The sequence below is a fragment of the Protopterus annectens genome, chromosome 10.part0 (genome assembly GCF_019279795.1).
Source record: "Protopterus annectens isolate FY-2018-M chromosome 10.part0, PAN1.0, whole genome shotgun sequence".
Lineage (NCBI taxonomy): Eukaryota > Metazoa > Chordata > Ceratodontiformes > Protopteridae > Protopterus > Protopterus annectens.
In genome coordinates, this window is record NC_056744.1 from 1,109,857,052 (window position 1) to 1,109,881,554 (window position 24,503).

Here is a 24,503-nt window from a genome sequence, read left to right on the forward strand (position 1 = left end):
CACAGAAATTATAACGCCCTGAACTCAAATCCACAGACCAATCATCATGGAAAACCCATCTTACAGTATTCAACATCTGTCCCTATTACCCTCTCAACCCAAGCCTACCCATCAACCACTGAAACCAATCAAGTTCACGATAGCCGATTACTATGCTCCTGATTAAGGTGCTAAGTGCTAGAAACATCTAACACCTGCATAAACTTAAACACCCCCAATGTCAATACCTCCTAATACCCCTCCTGGCTAAAAACCCTAGCCACGACAAAGAAGTAGGACATGCGAACTGCTGTAAAACTCCAAATGCATGCCTTGCTGAAACCCCACTATCAACCACGTAAACAAAGCACCCTGCACCCAAGATGTACCAAAAACACCCTCATGCTTACAATGCTTCAACCAACCCTACCAACAAATTCCCTCAAGCATAAATTAAATGGTTCTTGTAGTACTCCATCTAAACCCTAACCTAGTATGAAACATTACCAATACCTACTAAGCCCTATGAACCACATCAGATTCCTATCACAATATCAGATCAGGGTCCCTCAACCAACACAATAACCTGAATATATAACTATAAATGCACCCCAAAAAATCCATCCAAATCTGACAGGCCTAGTCACTCACCTACTGTGTAAAAATTACCAGAAACCTCATTACCCGCCAAACCCAAAAACAACTCAGCTGTTGGTAATTCCACCCCCAAAATCCCCTTAATGCTAACTAAAACCTGCTACACCCCCCATGCCCCTCATTTACCTAAAATGTACCTGATGGCAGAGTAATCTCGAAACATTCCACTCCTACCAACCTAAATAAGCCCCTGAAATTATGTCCTAAATAAGTAGAATTACCTGTGTCCTCATTGTGCTGTACCCCACTCCAGCCACCAGAGCATCCACCACAGCAGAATCCATTACCTTGCATCTCCGCTCCCCTCAGACCACTGACCACTGCTCACTCTGCACACTGCCCTTTGTGACCTCATTATGCTCCACACTGGCAACCAGATATCCACTGCAACAGCCTTCATCACCTTTCGGGCCTCCTTCATTCTGGCACCTCCCCACCAAAGGTCATCCTGGACATAGAACCTGCAATAGTGAGTTCACACCAAAATGTGACTCCTACCTCAGTTACACTTGACAAAACCCTCCATGCCCCTCCCTACCCTTACCTCATTTCCTCCTAAACATCCCTTCATCTCACTTAGCCCTATCCTCCCCTTATTCTCTCAGTTCCTGCTAATCTATGTATCCAGCCCCACTTGAAGATGTCCCAGGACAAAGTGGTCCGTTCCAAACTTCATTTTTCAAGATTTAAGGAAAAAAGCCTGACATCTGAAATATGAGATTACAGTTTAGAAAATTCATCCCACATAAGCATTACAATAATGGAGTATCCTACATAACACATGAGGAAACTATTGGATACATGTAGTGCTACAGGAGAATAAAAAGAAAGGACAGATGAGAGCCCAAGATGAAACCTTAAACATTCATCTCATATATTCCTGTTAAAAAAGAGTAATCCATCATATCATTCTTTTTGGAATGTAGTTACATGTAAATACTGTTAAATGAATAATAGAGGTATGTGGGAAATATCAAGAAACTTTTTGTTTTCTCTAAGAACATAATGCTAGTAATTCCTACAACATATTTCAATAAACTCAGCAACTGCTGTTGCTGCAGTGTTTCACAACAGATAACAGATTTCATACTTTTAGCATTCAGTACAGCCAATAGGTTTGTTTTGGTGACATCTTGGAGCACTTCATAATTTGCAGAAAGGTACTGTATAATGCATAAATGGTTTATCTATCAGCATGCATGAAAGAACAGAGAGTAATACTACTGTGTGACTTGATGACTAGCTAATAAGTCTATAGTTATGAGCTTCTTAAAATACTGAGCTTTTATTCAAGTGAAGTTAATTAAAATATACTTATTTTGGAATAGAACTACCTTTTTCAATTGCATTTGTGAAAGCTGAAGTTTAACATCCAACTTGGTTAATGCAGATCACTGTGTTACAATGTTAAATAATGAACACATTCTATGTGAGTCATCTCTCACGACAAATGCATACTGGTAGAACAAAATTGCAAGTTGTTACATTTCACAAAACTGCATATGACTGTAAAGAAGTAATGCATGCAGATGTGGCTATAATATATAATAGAGACTAACCCATCCAAATTTCTGTCTGAATCCCACTTCCTGTTTCACATATTGCATGCATAAATAAGTAATATAACAGCTCCTGTATCACAGTATTCCATACAAACACTGTTATCTAGTGGATCTTAATAGGTTACAAATCAAAGTAAGAGTAAATATTATGTATTCTAACATTTCATAGGAAATCAACATGCTGCCTTCAAAAAATATGCAAGTTGTAGGATAATCACTTCCCAGATGTCACAAGAAACTGCATTACAAAATGAATAATTAGACTACTGCAAATAGACATTGTTGCAAACTGTTCTATGATAATGCATGTCAAAAGTGAAGCAAGCCAGATAATTGAATGCAACTGTCATCCAAAGGAATGGAAATTAGGCTTATGGATGGTAATGTTTTTTCAAAACTGAAAATAAAAATTGGAAATGAATACACTGTTACACACAATAAGTACTAAAGCTTCATAAGTAAGTACTAGGCTAGCTGCTCTTGTGGGCCATGTAGTAAGTCTAGTTAATTTCCCCAAGGTGAGATTCAAACCCTTTACCTTGTGTCTGTCAGGTAAATAGCTTTACCAATATGTCAGCCCTATCAAAGAGGTAAAGTACTAGTGAATGGCTCATAGATAAGTAATAAACTAATTACCATTATGGGTCATTTTAAGCCTCGGTAATTTTCCTCAAAGGTAAGAATTAAACCCTCCATTTTGCATCTGTGAAGTGAGCACCTTAACCATTATGTCAATTGGTACTGCTGTGGCAATCCCTAACCGGGAAAAGCCGAAAGACACAAACAAATGTATATGAGCCAAGAAAATCTGATCAGAAAAACAGAATTAACTGGTGAAGCTTTTATTGGGAGATGAAGGACTGAGTAGCTTGCAGTATATGCTCAGACATAAAGCAACAATTTCACCCATGCTTGCAGTAACTGTAAGAAGTGAAGCTGCAGATATGGAAAGCTAGATAAGCAGCAGAGATGTACTATTCCAAACTTATTTCTAGATGCAAGCTAGATACTAATGCTGCCTGCTCACGGTCAAAGAGAAAGCAAGGTCAGTACAAGAATTAAAACTCAGGATTTTAAGTATGCAACCTGAAACCTTCCACCATTATACTGTTACTGCTAAAGTAACAATAAGTAAAAACAATGAAGGCATCAAGGGGCTCGTAAAAGTGAACCATATATTGGTGCTGAAACAGCCAGGACCCCAATTCGTTGTTCTGTTGCTTTCAAGACGAGAAGGTAAAGGGTGCAGTGCAGTGTCACAATAACAAACAGGCATTACACCCACCAGGTCACAATAACAAACAGGCATTACACCCACCAGGTCACAATAACAAACAGGCATTACCCCCACCAGGTCACAATAACAAACAGGTATTACACCCACCAGGTCACAATAACAAACAGGCATTACCCCCACCAGGTCACAATAACAAACAGGCATTACACCCACCAGGTCACAATAACAAACAGGCATTACACCCACCAGGTCACAATAACAAACAGGCATTACCCCCACCAGGTCACAATAACAAACAGGCATTACACCCACCAGGTCACAATAACAAACAGGCATTACACCCACCAGGTCACAATAACAAACAGGCATTACACCCACCAGGTCACAATAACAAACAGGCATTACACCCACCAGGTCACAATAACAAACAGGCATTACCCCCACCAGGTCACAATAACAAACAGGCATTACACCCACCAGGTCACAATAACAAACAGGCATTACACCCACCAGGTCACAATAACAAACAGGCATTACACCCACCAGGTCACAATAACAAACAGGCATTACACCCACCAGGTCACAATAACAAACAGGCATTACACCCACCAGGTCACAATAACAAACAGGCATTACACCCACCAGGTCACAATAACAAACAGGCATTACACCCACCAGGTCACAATAACAAACAGGCATTACACCCACCAGGTCACAATAACAAACAGGCATTACACCCACCAGGTCACAATAACAAACAGGCATTACACCCACCAGGTCACAATAACAAACAGGCATTACACCCACCAGGTCACAATAACAAACAGGCATTACACCCACCAGGTCACAATAACAAACAGGCATTACACCCACCAGGTCACAATAACAAACAGGCATTACACCCACCAGCTCATGGTAGGTCTAACCAAGAAAGGGCCACTAATTAACATTTGAAAATAACTACTGAGAAATGTATTCTGTACTTGTTAGAATCCTCATGAGCAGCAGACATGATGTTGACATTCTGAATACCATATGCATGGTATAAACTGCCTCACTGCATATGACTATAATGATTTGTTAAAATGTAAGTTGACACCATTGATTAATGAATGTGCTGTAAATTCACTTCCCTTAGTTCTCCAGTCTTCCTACAGCATGTAAAGGCATAGCTTTAGTTTAAAAACTAGCTGAAGTATGTATTCTTTATTGTTAACCAGCCACAACACTTCGTATAATCACAAATCATTTAAGTCTGAACATTAATACCATTCACCCAGTCACTACAAACAGGATATTGGCATGATTAGTAATACTTCATATGCAGTGGAAGACAAGCAGCAGAAACATATATACCAACAGACAAGATATTATATGGCTTCTACTGTTTGTAAAATCTGTGCTGGAAGTAAAACATACTGAGACATGGCTCGTAACAGGCATTACCTCAACATACAGGGTATTATTTAAAACAGTATGTCATCTCAATAATTTAGAAGATTAAAAAATGACAGGAGATGGAGTGGGACTTCATGATGTCTTCTCATCTTTCCATTCCATTACATTTGCTTCTTTCATAGTGTGGGCATATTGACAAAGCAGGCTACTGCTATTAAACCATCAGTGATTCACTTAATGACACCTGATTTCCAAAAATAAAAGCTCTGTAACATTTCTAATAATCCATTTATCCTACTATGCATTGTTATTAACACCTGCCTACAGCTCACCAAAAGGGCTTTCAAGGATAAATTTTAGAACCTGATAAGAAATACATTTTAAGTCCATTTGAGAAAGATACCAGGAAGTGAATAATTACAAAAAGAATGAGTCACTAAATTGCTATGTTTTGACTTAACAGAAATACTTTTTTAACCAACATGAATGTTGTTAAATGGGTAATTACACCCTAAATACCACCCCAGAGTTTATTTGTCATCACTCAGAACTGATTCCTATGCTGTCATACATAAGTAAAGCAAGATCTTGTTGTATCATACATCACACCTAGCTTAGCATTTTGAGCTCTTTAAATTCATCAGCATGGATGGCAGGTTAACATCAATCTGAATACGTGTTTTTTTTTTTTTTCTATTCGTCTGAATCTGTCTTCTTGGGTTTCACATCATGTGGCAAAGTGTATTTAAGTTTTCTGGCCCATGAAAATCTTACCTAGCAAGGTATTTGCAGACCTTTTGTCTTTCTTTTCAACCCTGATCATAAAATGACTGTGTTCTGCAGTTACAGACTTACTGCAAAGATAAAGAAACTAGTCCTCTCTGTTTCTCTAGTTCGATTCTTGGCTGGGATGCATTGTGTGCAGAGTCTGCATGTCCTCCCTGTGTTTGTGTGGGTTTCCTTGGGTGCTCCATTTTCCTCCCACATTATAAAAGACATGCGTCTGGAGCACTTCTTCCAGGGCCTCTGCTAAACAATGGCTTTATTCCAAGTCAAACTTTCCCGGTTAACAAATGTTAAATAAATAAAAAAATAAATTCTGTAATACATGCAATGACCATGGGATGGGTATTCTTAGTTTTAGAAAAAGAAGTTTTAGGTTAACACATTCTACAGCTAAAAGAAAGGCTCATTACAGTATCTGTAAGAAAAGGCTACGAACAGAAAATTTGTGAGTGCCACTAGAATATCATTAGTGACAATATGACTGCAGATTCTGAAAGCAAACTGTAATTCTGAGTGTTGTCTTTCTAAATGCATAGAAAGAATATTCTGCAGGAAAGGGTAAGGCATTTTAATCTAATATTCAGGGAACAGAATATGTATAGGGGTGGGGGAGAGAATGCATTTTCAAAAAAAAAAAATCAGGTCAGTATGTCCCCCTCCCCAATAATTAATTTAGAGTTAGAAAAATTGCAAAGCAATTACTTACTGTGTTGCAGATATTTGAATGTTATCTGAACAAAATTCAGTTGTTATAAAAGACAATCATTATCTATGCCAAAAAAACATTCATTCAGTTCTGCTTCTAAATGAAGTTCGAGCCATTTTGTTTGGAATAGATGTTTCAGACTAAGATATTCAGCACAGTCATTAAAACAAGGAACACTTTAAGCATACAGCCTACTGTTATTATTCTACTGATGATTTTGCATATTGCTTTTCAGATTTTCAATATTTTATAATAAAGAACACATGAATGGATTTTAGAAAAAAATGTTTTTATTTCACATTTGTTTATTGGGAAATAACAAAAAAGGGGGAAAACATCTAAAACCGACTCCTTTATTCAAATTTTGGTAAGCGCTTTCACTGACAATAATACGCCAGCTTCCTCAGACCAATGAACCAGTTAAAAATACAATTAAATTTTCAAACTTGGCTTTTAAATGCATCCAATAAGAAATGTCATTTCAATCAATTAATTAATTACATGCTAATAAACCATGTAATCAGCTTTTTTAAAACTCTACTTAAAAGACTTTTTTATATAAAACACTTTTTCTAACCACTTTTTTAACACACTTTTTCAACTGCTGAACCAAGACTTACTAACAGGCTAATTTTATTAAATAAATTTTTTTTTTTTTAATTGTCTTATAAAATTGTTTGGTATAGAAATCCTATATTACTTTTGGGTGATAAATTATAAATTATATTTGTATATATCTCTCTACTCACCCAATGCAACTCATATATAAGTTACTAATTTTTATCTATTTAATGCTTTTATTTTAAGAAGGCATTTTATAGACACATACTCGTTTATCCCAGGGGAAATGTATGCCATAGTACGGATCTGCCACTCCACTTCTGCCTCCTCTAATTTTAGTTGCCATGTCCCTCCTCTAATATTTTGATCTACCTTTTGTAGGACAACAAACCTAAACTTATGATCTGGGAATGCCATGACATGTCTTAAAAGAGCATTAGTACTTATCTGCCTGATTATACAATATTGGTGCTCGTAAATCCTTTGTTTGAGCTTACGCTCCATTTTGCCAACATAGAATGCTTCGCATTGGGTACAAATTGCACCATACACAACTCCTTGGGAATCACAAGTAAAATTACCCCAAATTTTATGCTTCCTATCTCTGATAGTTATATTATTAGTTATATTTATGTGTTTGCATTGGGCACATCTACCACATTTAAACATCCCCGTCTGAGGAAGCTGGCGTATTATTGTCAGTGAAAGCGCTTACCAAATTTTGAATAAAGGAGTCGGTTTTAGAAGTTCGTCCCCTTTTTTGTTCTTTATCAGTTTGTGTTTTTGTTTGTTGTTTATTGGGAAAGCCTGCCTAGGCTATTGTACTCATTTGAAGTGGAGACCTGAGAAGAGTTCAATTTCTATTAATCTGCAAAGTAATCTGTAAGAAAGTAATGGGCAGGTATAGTATATGTGTATGTATATATATATATATATATATATATATATATATATATATATATGTGTGTGTGTGTGTGTGTGTGTGTACATATGACTGTTTGCATGTATGTGTTGGTAAGCTAATTGGTGACCAGTTTCTCCAAAAAAAAATCACTGTCTAGCTTGTTCATTACTATAACACGCAACAAAAAAACATGCACTCAATCACACTCACTATCAGCATATACACTACTGAACACCCATGTTCCAGAAACACAATGAAAGCATTTCTAACATGGGGAACAAACATTTGTTGCTGGGCTAGTGCTAATTAGCATCTAGCACACTCCACCCCAAGAACAAAGAAGTCAAAGTGAAGTTAACTTAGTGTTACCCACCTCAAAAAAAAAACAAAACAAAAAAAAAAACATAAGTAATCCTGTGAAGGTATTATATTCATTTTACACCTAATATCCTTAAAGACACAGTGCATGAAAACAAATTCTTAAACTTCTTTCATGGTAACAAGATTAAAAAGGATGCATTATGCTGAAAAAAAATGAGCATAACATAAAATGTTTAAAAATGTCAAACTCTTTGAAAAATATAGACATGTCTTCAGTTTTGTTGGCATCTCCGTATGTATAGTAAATACTCTACTAGTATTTTGTCCATTCAAGTGTTATTTTTATGTAAATCACAACATGTAACATCCTACAGATTCAGCACGTCATCAGCTATTAAATAATGGTCCACTTACTGTGCCAAATCAGTAAACTTCAGGCGCTTCGGACGCCCTAAATCCCAACATCCTGGGCAAATGTAAATTCGTTAATGCAGCCAGAGTTAGTAAATGATCCTTCATTCGTCATTGTTATAACTCATTAGATCACTTATGCTGCGCTATAAAATAAACAAAGATAGCATTACTGTTACTGTGTTGTTTTAATTGGAATAACATACATGGTTCTTGGCAGGCATAAATATTATACAATTAATTCTTTATTTACTCTTCATACAAATATAGATCAGTCTACTTGGCAATGACTTTTCTGCCATTGTCTAAAATTTTCACAGTGACCTATTTCAACTATATAATCTCTTAGTCCACTGATATGATGGAGGTGAAGCAGAGTTGCTCTCACTTGAAAATGTCATCACAATATCTTACCATTTGTTTGAGCAAAATTTAACATTAACCTATTCCAGTTTTTTTCCTGAAAAAAAAAAAAAACATATAATCACCTGGTTATGGGTGCTGAATTTTCATTTTTATAGGATGATGCATTTATCTAAAACAAATACTGTATAAGTGAATTATTCAGTCCTGTGACAGAAAGAAAGAAAGAAAGAAAGAAAGAAAGAAAGAAAGAAAAAGAAAGAAACATATATAACTGAAACAGGTGATTTAATGGCTTGCGTAACAGTAGATAAGGGGTACGAATTGTACTTCAGGTTACGCTTTTATTTTTTATTATTAGACTTCTTTAAGTTGATTGCTTTAAAGCAGGTTCAATTTTGTATTTTTGTTTATATTTTTATTTTAGGTATGGTATATATTCTTGCTTGTTTGAATGGATTTTAATTAATATCTTTCTGTTCTTACACATGAATGTAATAAGGCCATGTTTCAGCATGCATGTCCAGTAATAGAATCATTGATCTGATTCTATGCTTTTTCAACATGTCTTTTTCTGTCTGAAGAAAAATAATATTCCCTTTTGCAAATTCTAGTCAACATACTTCTCTAATGCATGCAGTACACATGCAAGCATGCATTTGCATGTTTTCATGTGTATTTTGCGGTGTTTGCATATATGTATGTGTACATATCAATGAATGTGAATGAGCATGCACATGGGTGAAACTTCCAGTACTCTAAGCCAACTGCAGACAAGGAAACGTCCAATCAGAGGAGCGAGTGCTGGAGTGACATGCATATGTGTGTGTGTAATTATGTATGTATGCAAATGTATTTATTTTTTATTTGTTATTATTATTGCTATTTAAAATGTGTTTACTGAAATAGCCCAACAAGGTAAGCAAAGTAAACCCCTTTTTAGGGGAGGTACAGGAGAGAAGCTCCATACAAGAATATTAAAAAACAAAACAAAGTACACAAAAGAGAAAGAAAGTTACAATATGTTTCCAGGTAGGGTAGCAAAATAATGCAATTAAGCTTATCAGCAAACAATAGCAAGGGAGCAGTTAATCTTACAGATTTACAATAAATTGTATTGACAGTGTCAATTACATGCACAAAACAGATTTATGGTAGATCAGTCTTAAAAAGCAGTCATGTTGATATACAGTAAAAAAGCTGTACCGGAGAACAACAGGGTAGTAATTGTAATATAGTACAGACCATACATAAAGGTAGTGGCAGAGACGAGTTTTTAGGTATTAGCCAACAATACTGGATTTGAGAGTAGGCAAGGTCAGACGAGGCTAAGTCTAGGGGAGTTAAGAGTAATTCATTTTGAAAAAGAGAAAGGAAGAAATGTAAAGTGGAAAGGATTAGAGAAGAAACAAACAACAACACAGTAGAGCTGGACAGGAGGAAAGATGAGGAACAGACTAAAGCAATAAAACCAAAAGTGGGAAAAGCAACCAAACTAAAACTGAGTTTCAGACAATCAGTACATTCAATTAACACAGTATATATAACGTTGACCATCAATTGATTAATTGAAATTATTCATGTCTGCTGTTCTGTTAAATGATGGCACTGAGCAAAGTTTTCTTGGCTTTAAGTTGGACCTGAAATCAGCTACTTAATAACAGAGAGTTTTCCAATGTTCCAGTTCTTCCAAAACAGACACATGTCAAACCTCCAGAAAATAGAAACTGATAAGCTCCACAGATTCCTGAAAAAACAGACTAAAGCAGCCAAGAAGCATTTTAAGTGTGGCGCATCATTAAGAGCTGAAAATTGAGAAAAAAACAAACCAATCTCAAATGTGTAATAAACACAAACCTATATAAAAGCACATCAGAATTCTGAATTCTGAAGAAGGCTAGGACTGTTTAGATGAAAGCAGTAACATTAAAAGAGTGTTTGCCATATTCTACTGCCTTAAACGGGTGTGTTTTCATCTGAAGACAGACAAAAAGATGAAATAGAATGGAAGAACCCCTACTGTATGTTAAATACAATAGCTTTATAAATCATATACAGACATCACTAAACTGCTATCTCACACCCTTGTATTTCCTATTTGACCACATGAACCCGCAGTAGTGGTGCTGCGGTAGCGTTGTCGCCTCACAGTAAGACGTCGTCGCATTCAATTCTCAGCTAGAGAGTCTTCTGTGTGCAGGCATGAGTGAATGGGTGTGCCTTCATTGAAGGTTGTGCATCAGGGTGTGTAACTCGGCATGTAAAAATCCACTACCAAACATTAGCAGTCCGGAGTTCCGCTGTTGCGACCCCTAACTGGGATAAGCCAAAAGACACAACAACAACAACAACAAGCACATGAATGAGTTCTGTTTCTCATCATCACCTCTCACATATTCAGCTTTGAATGTTAAGTGACTACAGATACTAAAACATCTTTCAAGGACAGGAGGTGCAAACACAACAGTGCATTTTTTCACAGATACCCAATTTCTTAAGAACAAATAACACACAGAATAGGACTGGGTAATTTTAATGCAAGATCCATAAACATCAGACTCTCCCTAGGATTCAGAATGAATACAACATTCTCACATAAACTGCTACAGCCACAAGGTGCAGTTTATAAGATTGTGTAAAATGTGATTCAGAGATACATTTAGTCATAATGAGGAAGCCATCATTATTAGCTAACTTGCATATTTATGAAATGCATGTAATTACTGTTGGTGCTAAATAGCACTTTTTGGTGGTAATTACCCCTGGAGGCCCATGTATCACATTTGAATAGGCATTCCACTCATTCATTCTACTGCACATATGGAGGCATTCATATATATCTATATCTATATATATATTAATATATATATATATATATATATATATATATATACACATACACACAGACACACACAACACACACACACACACACACACACACACACACACACACACACACACACACACACACACACACACACACACACACACACACACACACACACACACACACACACACACAGATATCCCTCCAAACATGGAAATTCATTGTACATGACATCCCTTACTTGAACACACTCATGGATGCACTCAACCATTCACCCATCCACACACACACACACACACACACACACACACACACACACACACACACACACACACACACACACACACACAGATATCCCTCCAAACATGGAAATTCATTGCTTGAGCATCCCCTTAACACCACACACACATACACACACACACACACACACACACACACACACACACACACACACACACACACACACACACACACACACACACACATACACACTCTGCCACACATATACAGATGCTCACACTCCTCCCCGTTCTCCTCCTACCATTACTTCTTTCCTGAACTTCTCAGAACTTACCTTCAGCATGACCTTCATCTCACAGCTGTTTAAATCCTTTTCATATATATGGAAGAATTTATTATATATATATATATATATATATATATATATATATATATATTTTTTTTTTTTTTTTATACATATAAAGGGATTTTTTAACAATGTTTTTTAAATTAATTAGAGTATGATGTCATAATCAGTTGGGACATTTAAATGTATTTAATGGGCATTTGCCTGTGTATTGTTTGTCTGATGAAGGTTTAAATCCTCGGTGTTGCCATTACTGAGAGAAAGGACATGGATAATTAGCATTAGCCTCTCCCCTTGCAATGCCTCATTACCATTTAGCACAGTCATGTTGCTGTCCTGTCATTGTGATTCTAACAGTTGTGTAAAATCACTGCAGTAAGTCTTTTTGAATCAGAAACAACATCCTGGAGTGGTTGGCTACTCATGTTAGGGCTTACTCATGGTAGCCTTTTCTGAATCCTTGCCACTATTTAAATCAATAAAAAACAGATTAGATATCTAAATAGATGGCAATTATTTTTTACCATAAACATTCTCCACTGCCCACACTAAGGATAAGGACAGGGGAAACATTAGACACCCAAAATATTCAAGTTTTATCCCCATTTGGAAACTTAAATGTGAATAATATTCTAATACATCAAACAATTTAACCCACTACCATTGAGGAATTGATTATGTATTGATATAACAGGATCCTGCTTCCTTATGAAGTATTTTCTATACAGAAAATTATGTATTTTCACTTTTATTATGCAGCATGTGTTGGAATACCAAATCAGAAAACATAGAGATTAGATGACATTTATGAACTGGCTATACAGATTTAGATTCACTCAAATAAAAGAACCTAATTGCCTTAATATGGTTTCATTATTCATGTAGTCCATTCAAATAGTGTTTACTATTCTCTGTGCAATGAAGCATGTTGCAAATTGCAAGAATTTAAAATGCAGCATTGCAGTTTACCATGCTGTTAAATACTACAGCTGCTAGAGCTCATTAAGAAGGCATTTTTATTAACAGTTTCTTTTGTCATGGTCCTAATAAATCAACACAGACAACCAAAGACATTTGACGATCTTTATTGTAATGAAAATTAATAACAAACATCAAAATTTTATTGAGCCACACAAATACAACATTGCAACAAATAAAATACTAAACATAAGGGCAGCACACCCGCTCACCCTTGGATAAGCAGCGTCCCCCACTTGCTCATTTATCAAAGTAATCATGAAGGCAGCGTCCCCACTCACCTTAATATCATCAGTTCCATAATTCCATTCCAAGTCATCCACCGTCAATTCCAAATATCCTACTGTGGGGGACAGAAGAGGATCAAGCCTGACCCTCTTCTCCACCCCTCAAACCACACCAAACGGGTGGGCCGGGTGGTCAACAAGACCACACCAAAATGTGCTTACTCATACCAGTTTCCCCCACAAAATCTCCTAAGACCCACCCCTATGCCTTACCTCACTTCATCTCCCAGCTCCCAACTTATTTAACTCTTTCCTATCCACTCCCTACCCTCACTACCTAACATACCTATCTTCCTACATCCAGCCCCCCCCCCCCACTCTATTCATACCAAGGTCGACCTGTGACAAATTCATCTATTCCAAACTTCACTTATGTCTGGGAATATGAATCTATACAGAAGAAAAGTTGCTCTCCTCAGGAAAAAAAATCACATTTTTTTTTGATATGACAACATGGTCAGAGGTACATTGGCTCTTATAATGCACATGAAATATCTGTTCAGAAAATAGTTGGTTTCCTCTGACAAACTCTCACAGTTATTTGCTGACACTGTAAGTGGTCAGCATTACAGCAATCTGTGATTTTAAATTCACAACATGTGTGGTCCTGTGGTACTGCAGGGTTTAAGTATATTTATTGAAAAAAATGATGAAATGCCATGTTGGCCCACTAACAGAAAACACAAAGACATTGCAACACAGATGTGATGTAGTACCTTTTATTGGACAAACACAGCAGGCTCTTAGAGTGCTATCTCCTCTGTTAAATGAACACTAACTCTAACGTAACATGTCAAATCTTCATTTTTATAGCACATTGGGACCCTGTTCTACAGTTTCAGAATATCTCTCTCACTCTGTCTCTCTCTCTCTCTTACACACACACACACACACACACACACACACACACACACACACACACACACACACACTGCTTGCCACTGAGGTGTAGTACGAACTGCATTTTTTTTCATACTAGCATTTTCCAGACTTTTTAACCAATTGAAAATAAATTATATATTTCTTTTTCTAGGTACAAGTGGGTATTTAAGCATTGAATTCAACATCAATAAATTAATAACTGCTGATGAATGGCTTATGAGTAATTGCAAAACATTTGTTGGTCCAGTAAACTGTATTTATATCAGGTGTATTCTGTGTGATATACTGAAATGCTTGCAGCACTGCTAGCAATATTTGATAGTCCATTATTAGACAACAGTATAACTATGCCAATAAATCTAAATTCAAGAAAAGTAGGCAAAAGCAGTCCGCATGTGTATTATGCTATAATATACAACTGATCACTTACAGAAAGTAGTGTAGATGTAAAGCATAATCCAGTAGTAAGATAAAGGAAGGCTCTTACCTCACTTATTTACCGGGAAAGTGCGACTTGGAATGAGTCAATTTTCAGCAGAGGCCCAGGGAGAAATGACCCAGATGCATGTCTTTGTAATGTGGGAGGAAACGGAGCACCCAGAGGAAACCCACATAAATGCAGGTAGGACATGCAGACTCCACACAGAAGGCACCCCACTGAGAATCAAACCAGACAACCTCTTGCTGTGAGTTGACAATGCAAACAGCTGCACCACTGCATTGTCATACATACAAACAGTCACACATACAGACAAATTTTAATGCATCCTGGATGCATTAAAATTTGTCTCAGGAATAAATAGGTACAAATCCATGGCTCTGGTAGCTAGAGGTATGGAGGATTTACCTCCACTCCCCCATAAGGATTTCATTCAGTATAAAGGGGCCTCAGTTAGTTGTGCATTACCACACAATAGGTCAATAATCAAAGTGACTCCCCTATATTTCTGTAGTACAGTCATTCTTAGTACAAAACTACAGCTCAGTGAGAAGTAGGCATGTATTAATATGTGAATGAATTAATATTTTCTACAGCTCACGTGCAGTACATTCTGTGGTATTTTGTATAGCACGAGCATGTTAGAATCTGTGGATCAATAGTGATTTAATTGTTATTATTGTTGCTTTACATGTCACCGTGTTTTGTTGAACAGGAGGTATCCTAACAAGGATGCTATGAATAGTAATTGTTCTGCAAAAGAAATATTTGCCAAATTACAACATCCCATTTTTCATTCAAATAATATGCTGTTTCCTGAACAAAGTATTTTTCACTTCCATGAAAGGTAGAGGCTTTGTAGCATGCATTTTTCATATGGAGCTCTGTCCCTTCCACATCACACTACATTTTGTAATCAAGTCCAAGAAAACTGCATCAAAAAGAAATTGAAATATTCTCTGTTACATTGATAGAAATAATGGACTGTTTCACTAAAATAAAATTACCTGTATTTATATCATTTAATGATTGGAATATTCCAGGAGGTGACAGGTTTTCCAATTCAACATCTTGCTGCCAGAAGTCAGTCTATGGAACATTTATATGGTAGAATATAGTAACAGCAGTTCTACCAGTATGCATGCAGTGACAGTTTGCAATAGGGATGATTTGGACTGCCACTTAGGGCCCACAGCTCAAGGAAGACCTATGCCTGCTGCCCATCATCATCATCATCATCATCATCATCATCATCATCATTATCATTATCAATCCCCCCACCTTTTCTTATTTTTACATGAGGTCAGGGTATTACATCAACTGTTGCCACTTCTTTCTATTCAGAGTCTTTCTCAAATCTGCCTTATAGTATTATCTGGAAATAAAGGAACCAATGTTTGTATTTTGCAGGAGTCTGGCTGGTAAACTAAAAGTGTGGCCATAATAAGATGGAGAAGAACTAGATTTACTTATTTAGTTATTTATTATTTATTTATTGACATCTGCTTACTAGGGAAGTCCAACTGGGTATGTGTCCATTCTCAGTGGTGTCCTGGGGAGAAAATTCCAAAGTATTACAAAAACATTTATGAACAATAATTCTATAATATTCAACAATAATGCAAAACAGCTACAGTTTCAATACTTACACCAAATTAGACATAACATGAAAACATCTGTTAAGAATAGATGCAACTTATATGATAATGATTTAATATTTGGAGAAATTTTAGCCACTTGATAGAGAAATGACAGATAAATTAGTATAATACAAACATGAATTACAATATGTAGCGAGAGAAAAACAGGGCTATGGCATATTTAGAAAGGAGTCAGGAAGAGAAATTGACTGAAGTAAGAAGTGAGTGTGTGTGTTCACATCCTAAAATAAAAAGAAAATTATTTTATATTTTCTGTGCCTTTTAATTAGGGTAGAGAAATTACCCATCAGGATCACAAACTTGAATTTCAACTTTCTATTTCTTTTTTGGACAATTTATATGAAACTATAAGTAACTTATTTACAAGGCTCTAAGAAAACTTTTCTAGCATTTTCATTATTCTTGAATCTGAAACACTACATGAATAAAATTTTTCTACGTTAAACTTCTCTACGTTCAGAATACCATCAGTCAGTTTAAAAATGACAGTGATATTTGTGTCTTTCGGCTTTTCCCGGTTAGAGGTCGCCACAAAGGAACTCCGGTCCACTAATGACTGGCAGTAGAGTTTTACGTGCTGGCTTGCCAGGCCTAATGCACAACCTTCAATGAAGGAATGCCCGTTCATGCATGTCGCCACACAGAAGACGCTCTAACTGAGAATCAAACGGGCAACGTCTAACTGTGAGGCGACAACTTGAATTGGTTATTTTATTTTATTGGAACACAAAAATATGTGTCATGCATTAGTTAATTAAGTTTAAGTTCAATAAACTCATTGTTCATTTTATCCAGAATGTTCCATGACATGTTTAGTTCATACAAAGAGAAAATCTGCTGAAAAATGGCACATTCTTTATTCATTTTGATGGTGGTATTATGACTGCAATGTTCCTTCAGTGGGGATATTTCAATATTTGAGACATTCCCCATCTAAATATTTTATTTCTGTCCCAAGGCAAGGCCAAAAAGACGATAATGGGGAAAAATACATAAAAAATGACAAAATCCAGGTTCCTAGAGTCATATGACTTCTCATAGCTCTTAGCATAGCCAATATGAAAATAATAATTTGCATATTACAGAACTGCTGCAAAGCTGTACATGGTGGGTCATGGGATTCAGATAAACATATTGCTTTCTCTAATGGGAAAAGATGCTGAACCTAGTTATGTTGCTTTCCCATTTGCTGTAGGTCAATCGTTAGCATCTGAGGCAGCGATAGCAAAGGTATATGAACACTTTCTACATAAAATAAATGTAGTATGTAAAACAGCCTGCTTCCATAAATGTATCCAGAAAGGGGTAAGCTATTAGAAGCATTTGTGAGCCATTTAAATGAACTGTCAAAATACTGTGTTTGGTGGGACTAAAGACAATCAAATAAGATATGGCATCATCATAGGCACTACAGACTGCAAAGTTTTGCAAAAGTTAACCACTTGAGCAAAATGTAATACAAGACAAGGCTATATAAATTGCTTGTCAAGTCTAAACAAATTAAAAAAGGAAAATATAGATGGAGATTGGCAAGACATTAGCAAAATTAACAACCAAAAAAAAAAGTAATATGCACAGTACTGAGCATGTTGGAGGACGGTTTAAAGGTCCATGTGAAAATCAGAATAATGACTTCAACCAGGAAAAGTATACTAGATGCAACTATGTGCATAGTAAATCAGAACTATCTTTGGAGCAAAATTGAAAATGATGGATATTTAATAAAATGAGACATTTTACTGTTGTGTTTAAGACTAAAGTGGTTAAAGAATAGGCAACAGATGATAAAAGATAGGGGAATGTAAAGGAATCTTTCTTTTTGGGTTTCTGTGAATATGACGTCTGATTTAGATAAAGAATGTCAGATCAGAGTTCCAAATTATGCACAGAGGCTTATGAAAATACTAGTGCAGACATAACTGTAATAATGCGTGGTACTTACAGAAGTATCTGGAAATGTCTATGGCTGATCAAAGCAGAAATAAGTATGCAGCACTGGTAGGGAAAGGAAGACCCTATCCATGATTGAGTAGAATGGGCACAGACATCAGTTTTGTATTGATGTATTTCTGTGTTTCTCTATTCTGAGTATAGCTACTGCATGCACACCAATTTTATCTGCAGAATTGAAGAAATAAAGCTCTCTTCTGAATTTGAAGCTACAGATACAAAATGCAGGGCTGGCTTTTGATCAGCTGGTGCACTGGGCAAAAGGGTTCCACAGCACCCCCGCAACCACACCACCTGATGCCCCCATCCTGGTCTACCTACAATGTCCAGATTACTTTTTTCCAGGTATTTTTCTCACAGTTTGTCTTACTCTTCAATTATTCCTGTATTTATTTATCACATTTAAAAAAAAAACATTTATTTACTACAGGATATTAAACATATAAATACTGGAAAAGTTCCTCTGCTAAAGCAGCTCCCTAGGCAGCTGCCTAGTTGGACTATGCCTAAGGTCAGCTATGATAAAATGGTTTGGGTTTTACAGTATCGCTAAGGTCAAAATCACTGCTTTAATGGGCCCTGACAATATCCCTGTTACCTCTCAAACAGCCTAAAACAAGACCTAGCAAGACCACTTGAATGACTCTTCAACTATAGCCTTACAACAGGTTATTTGCCAGGTAAATGGAGGGCTGCAACAATCATCCCTTTTTCATAAGAGTGGAACATCAACTGATCCTAGGAACTACAGATGCAAGTGGATTATTGCAAAGCCATGGAACAAATTATCACAGAAATGATCAATAAGGGCATTGGCAATCTACAGATATAGGTCTACTCAACCTAGTAGACTTCAAGAGGGTCAGCAAGGCTATGGAAGAGGGGAAAATGGAACATACTGCCTATCTTGACCTGGCCAAGGCATTCAGTACAACACCCAACTGAGGTATTGTTGAAAAACTCTCAGAACTAGACCTAAACACCTACACAATTTCCTGGATTTTTAGATGGCACACAGATCCCAAGAAATTAGGATCAGTAAAACCATCTCCACCAGGAGACCTGCCACCAGAGCAGTACTCCAGGGCTCCGTGTTGGGCTCACTCCTGTTCAGCATCTACTTCTCAAAAGTTAAGACTAATGTAAAAGGCATCTAGCTCACCAGGTTTGCAGATAACTATAAACTGGTAGCTCTCCCATTGATTACCCCCATGACAGCAACATCCTGTAAGAGGGTCTAACACAAATACATGACTGGTGCCAAATCCATGGATTAAAACTCAGTGTGAAGAAATGCATTACACTGCCTTTTGGGAAATCATCCATCAAGATAATAACTTCATCGGTAAAATACCCCTAGCAGCCGACATGATAGTTAGGGATCTGGAAACATGTTGACAGTAATCTGGCCTTCAACCAACACATAGCCAGGATAGTTAGAAAATCATTCTATGTTGCCCAATCCATAAGCAAGGGCATTGCATGCAGGTCAAAGGAAGTTATAATACCACTCTACTGAGCCCTTATCAGACCTATCATTAAGTACATCACCTCTGGCATCCACCTACCCAGGCACTTGCAACAGCTGGAACACCCTCAAAGGTTACTCACCCAGAAGAATTCAGGGTATGAATACCCTGTCCTACACAGATCACCTTAAAGGCCTATCTCTCAACTCAGTTTCCTACAGTTTACTGAGAGCCAATCTATAACTAGCACATAAGACATTCTCAGATCTAACTTTAATGAATCTCTTTCACATCCACAAAATAGCACCAAAAACACTAGATCAAAGGACCTGAACTTTGCCTGCAACATAAAAAAAACCTGCTGAAGTACCACTCTGGAAAAGGATCTAAAGGATCCTCACATTATGGAATAAGCATCTCATCTACATGAAGCAGAGTTCATACCTGACCCTATTCAAAAGAAACTTTGATCACTGGATGGGAAATCACAAATTCGCCACTGATCTGGCCTCCTTTTCTCTGAAGGACAGAGGTTGACAGTAAGTTAATTAATCCCCTTTAAAATACCCCCCATATAATCCTTAGCTACCTCTTTACTAACATACCCTACCATATATGCATCCAAGGAACTTGGGGGAAAAACTGGGTTGGATTGCATGGCTAAGCCTGTGTAGGCCCTTGTGGTCATTAGTTTAGTATAAGCCTTTGAAGCTGTGAACATAAATGCTAATTTGTTTGGTGATATTGGACCCTTTAAGCATGAGCCACTATAAATTTGCTTGAAACCTTGTGCCGTTTCTTATGACCTCACTATGTCTTGAGGAGTACCATTGCCCTTCCTCTTTGTAACACAGTCTGAACAAAATCAAATGGCACCCTGGGGGGTGGTGGTGGTTATAGAACCTGTAGACTAGTGTACTGCAATGGTGCTAGTACTAAAAAAAATAGCAAAGTGGACATTTGTGTGGATCTAAAATGTATAAATAAATAATGCAATCAAGAGGAAAATGTTTATCCTTGGAAGACCCAGCTCTCAAGCTAACTAGGGCAAGGATGTTCTCCAGTTTAGACTCATGGAGTGGGTTTTGTCAAGTATTCCTTAACCCAAACAGCAAAAAGTGAGAAGACTCTGCATTTGAAAGGTACCATTTGAAATTACTTTAACACCAGAAATTACTCAGTGTGGAAAGAGTACACCCCCTCAAAGACTGTGAAGACATTTTGGTCATCATGAATGACTTTTTAGTGTTACGGCATTATAAACAGTTGCACAAAAGGAGGTTAAACAGTAGTGTTCTAGACCACCAAAAAATCAGAGGTGAAGTAACATAAAGAAAATACATGTTTATCAAAACTGCTATAGAAAGATGTAACATGGAAGTGGGAGACATCCAAGAGCAGACTTTCATAATGGTCAAGAGTATGTTAGTGCCCACATCAGTATCTTCCTATTACAATGGCAGTAAATGGACATGATCTATGCTGATGCTACTAGTCATGGTGTTGACACAGCTTTATTGTGAGAAACTGACAGCAAACTAAAGCCTGCAACTTTCTTATAAGGAACAGAGACTGAGAAGAAATATTCTCAGACTGAAAAGAAATGTCTCACATAGGTATGAGCATGTGAATATTTTTCAAACTACTTATTTGACCTGGACAGTTTCCAGCTACAGGCAGATCACAAACAATTGATACCACTGATAAATTCATATGACTTAAATAAATTTCCTCTAACATGTGACGGTCTGTTGATAAAGCTGAGATAATTTAATGTAACTGCAATCTATGTTCCAGGAAAACAACTGATGATGGCAAACACCATATCCAGATATCCCAGAATGAAAGAATCTGTTCATAATACTGAATAAACTTACTAAGTTGGGCATTAATCCCTACATCACTCGATGGGATGCCAACTGGCTTACTGACAGAACCCACACTGTAAAAGTAGCTGACTCCAAATCCAGCTCCAGACAAGTGACAAGTGGAGTACCTCAGGGTTCAGTCCTGGGACCACTCTTGTTTGGCATCTACTTCTCTGAAGTACAGGCCAATACTAAGGGACTCTGGCTAAGAAAGTTTGCAGATGACTGCAAACTGGGAGCCATTATTGAATCTCCAAATGATGTGGATACTCTACAAAAGAGCCTTACAGAAACAGATGCTTGGTGCCAGAGCCATGGGCTCAAGCTCAATGCCAAGAAATGAGTAGTTATCCCCTTTGGGAAAAAAAAAACATGTACCCATGAATTACCACATAGGTGGCAGTACACTAAACACTGAAAGTGTGATAAGAGACTTAGGGACACAGGTGGACAGTGGTCTCACCTTCGATAACCACATCACCACAACAGTCAGGAAATCCTTCTATGTGGCACACCTCATCACTAAGGGCTTTTCATCCAGAAAAAAGGAGGTCATTGTCCCACTGTACTCATCCCTCATTAGACTCATTATAGAATACAATGCCCCATTTGGTATGTACCTCTCAAGACATCTGCAACAACTGGAAAGGCCTCAGAAATACCTCACTAAAAGAATAACCGGCCTAAAGCAGATGCCCTATGCTAACCGCCTTAAAAAACTCCAGCTATACTCTGTGGCATATCATCTACTCAGAGATGATCTCTGCTTAACATACAAGGCCATGTCAAACCCTGAACTGTTGGACATGTTACACTTAAAGTAATCACAATCCCTCAGAGCCACATGCTCCAGGGATCTAAACCTTGTCATCACAATGAACAAAACATGCTGGAGGGATAGGTTTCTGACCCAGAGACTCCCCAGACTCTGGAATAGACTGCCCATACATATCAAGCAGAGCACCTCCTTGGCCCTCTTCAAAAGGAACCTTGATGATTGGATGGGAGATAGGAAATTCACCCCCCAGGGATCACGTCAGTCGCCCTGCTAGACAGAGGTTCAGGAAGTAAATATTGTGGGAAGAAATATCCAGGGAATTGTTATGGCTAGGCTTGTATAGGTCCTAGGGCCGATAGCCTAGTACCAACCTATGAACCAATATTTGCATAAGTCCTTTCCATGTTCCCTAAAAAAAAACACTATTATTCAAGTGCATGACCATTTGTGTAGTCAAGTTAGATGGCTTTGGTATGATTACCCAACATATTTTTTTTCAGAGTTTCTAAGTTTTGATCAGATATAGTAGTTCCTCTGCAGTCACATAACTCTACTTGTGTAATAACAGACTGATACATATTAGGTACCTGGTGGTGCAAACATTGGCTCTAGGTAATTTTGTCACATTGACTAATGTTGATGTGACAAATAAAACAATGTAAAAATGGGATAAAGGGTTGATTATGATGGCGATGACAACACATAAACATATATTTATATATATATATATATATATATATATAGATGAATGCACAAGTATGCAAACATTGAGAGACAAATGCTAAAGAAACTTTTGTATGCCTTGATTCACAACTCATCATAGTGGTAACTCATTCCATCAACGAGTTTTTCAAGGTCTGTTTTCTGCAAAATTAAAAATAAAAATTTCTCTCCTTGGAATTGTGGGTGTTTGCATCTCCCTTACCTCACACCCTCCCAACATAAATAAACAAATTATAGGTCATACAACTTAGGAGACATAGAAAACTCACTGGTATAATGAATTGTGGTTTTGATGAATTTTGCTGTGATGAGTCAATGAGTTTCCTAATAAGGAAAGGTTGTGAAATGAAACAAGTATGAGGTGGACACACTGTATTCTAAAACTCTATACCCATGCTCTGGTTGTTTTACAAAGAGCAGCAACAACAGTAATTGTATACTAACTATTTATTTAAAAATCAACTTATTTGATGGGGCGGGGGTTGGAATGAAAGTTAAAATATTTAGCTAATAAACACAAGGTATGGGGTTTGATTCTTGACTTTTGTCACCAATTGGTTATTGGCTAGGCATGTAAAAGTCTGCAGTCTATTTGCCTAGACTTTACCTATGAAGGAGCTCAGATTTCATATTTGGCAAAAAGCCATGGTGCATGTTCACGCCAATGAATTTTATTTTCAAAATTAGTCACCGGCTGATAACTGGATTAATGCATGGCACAAACACAATTTACATGACAGAATATCTGAATAGCATATATGTGACTTAAAATGCCTTTAAAACTGTGACTTCATGTTATACTTTTTTCAGCACTTTTAAAAGTCTGCCCTTTTTGCGGAAGGATATTACATTTTGTTACAAGTGTTGTAAAGTAACTGAAATAAGCTTTCTAATAACTTTCTAATAACTGTAAGCAACTACCCTTTCAAATACCATAAGGCAGAGATGTACAAACTAGTGACAGTAAGTAGCAAATAAAGAAAAAGTGGCCAAAATAATCTCTCTATCTTTCTTATAGATTGCAAAGCTACAAAGCAATCTGATTTGGCTTTATGAGCCGCAAGGGTGTCCTTTACTGAAAGAATGACTCAGACTTGCAGTCTTGCTCAGTTTGTAGGAGGCAAAAAGTGTCATGGGAATTCATTAAATCTTAAGAATAACTAAGGCAGC

General features: G+C 37.0%; 1 protein-coding gene across 3 annotated transcripts in view; it reads right to left on the minus strand.

Annotated features, from left to right (window-relative positions):
- The window catches only part of LOC122813499 (leucine-rich repeat-containing protein 7-like), a 2,638,896-nt gene that overhangs the window by 2,343,240 nt on the left and 271,153 nt on the right, over window positions 1–24,503 (minus strand). For all 3 annotated transcript variants that reach the window (XM_044085845.1, XM_044085843.1, XM_044085844.1), the window contains exon 2: window positions 8,526–8,668. The gene's annotated coding sequence lies outside the window, so the exon portion shown is untranslated. The remainder of the gene's footprint in view (window positions 1–8,525; window positions 8,669–24,503) is intronic.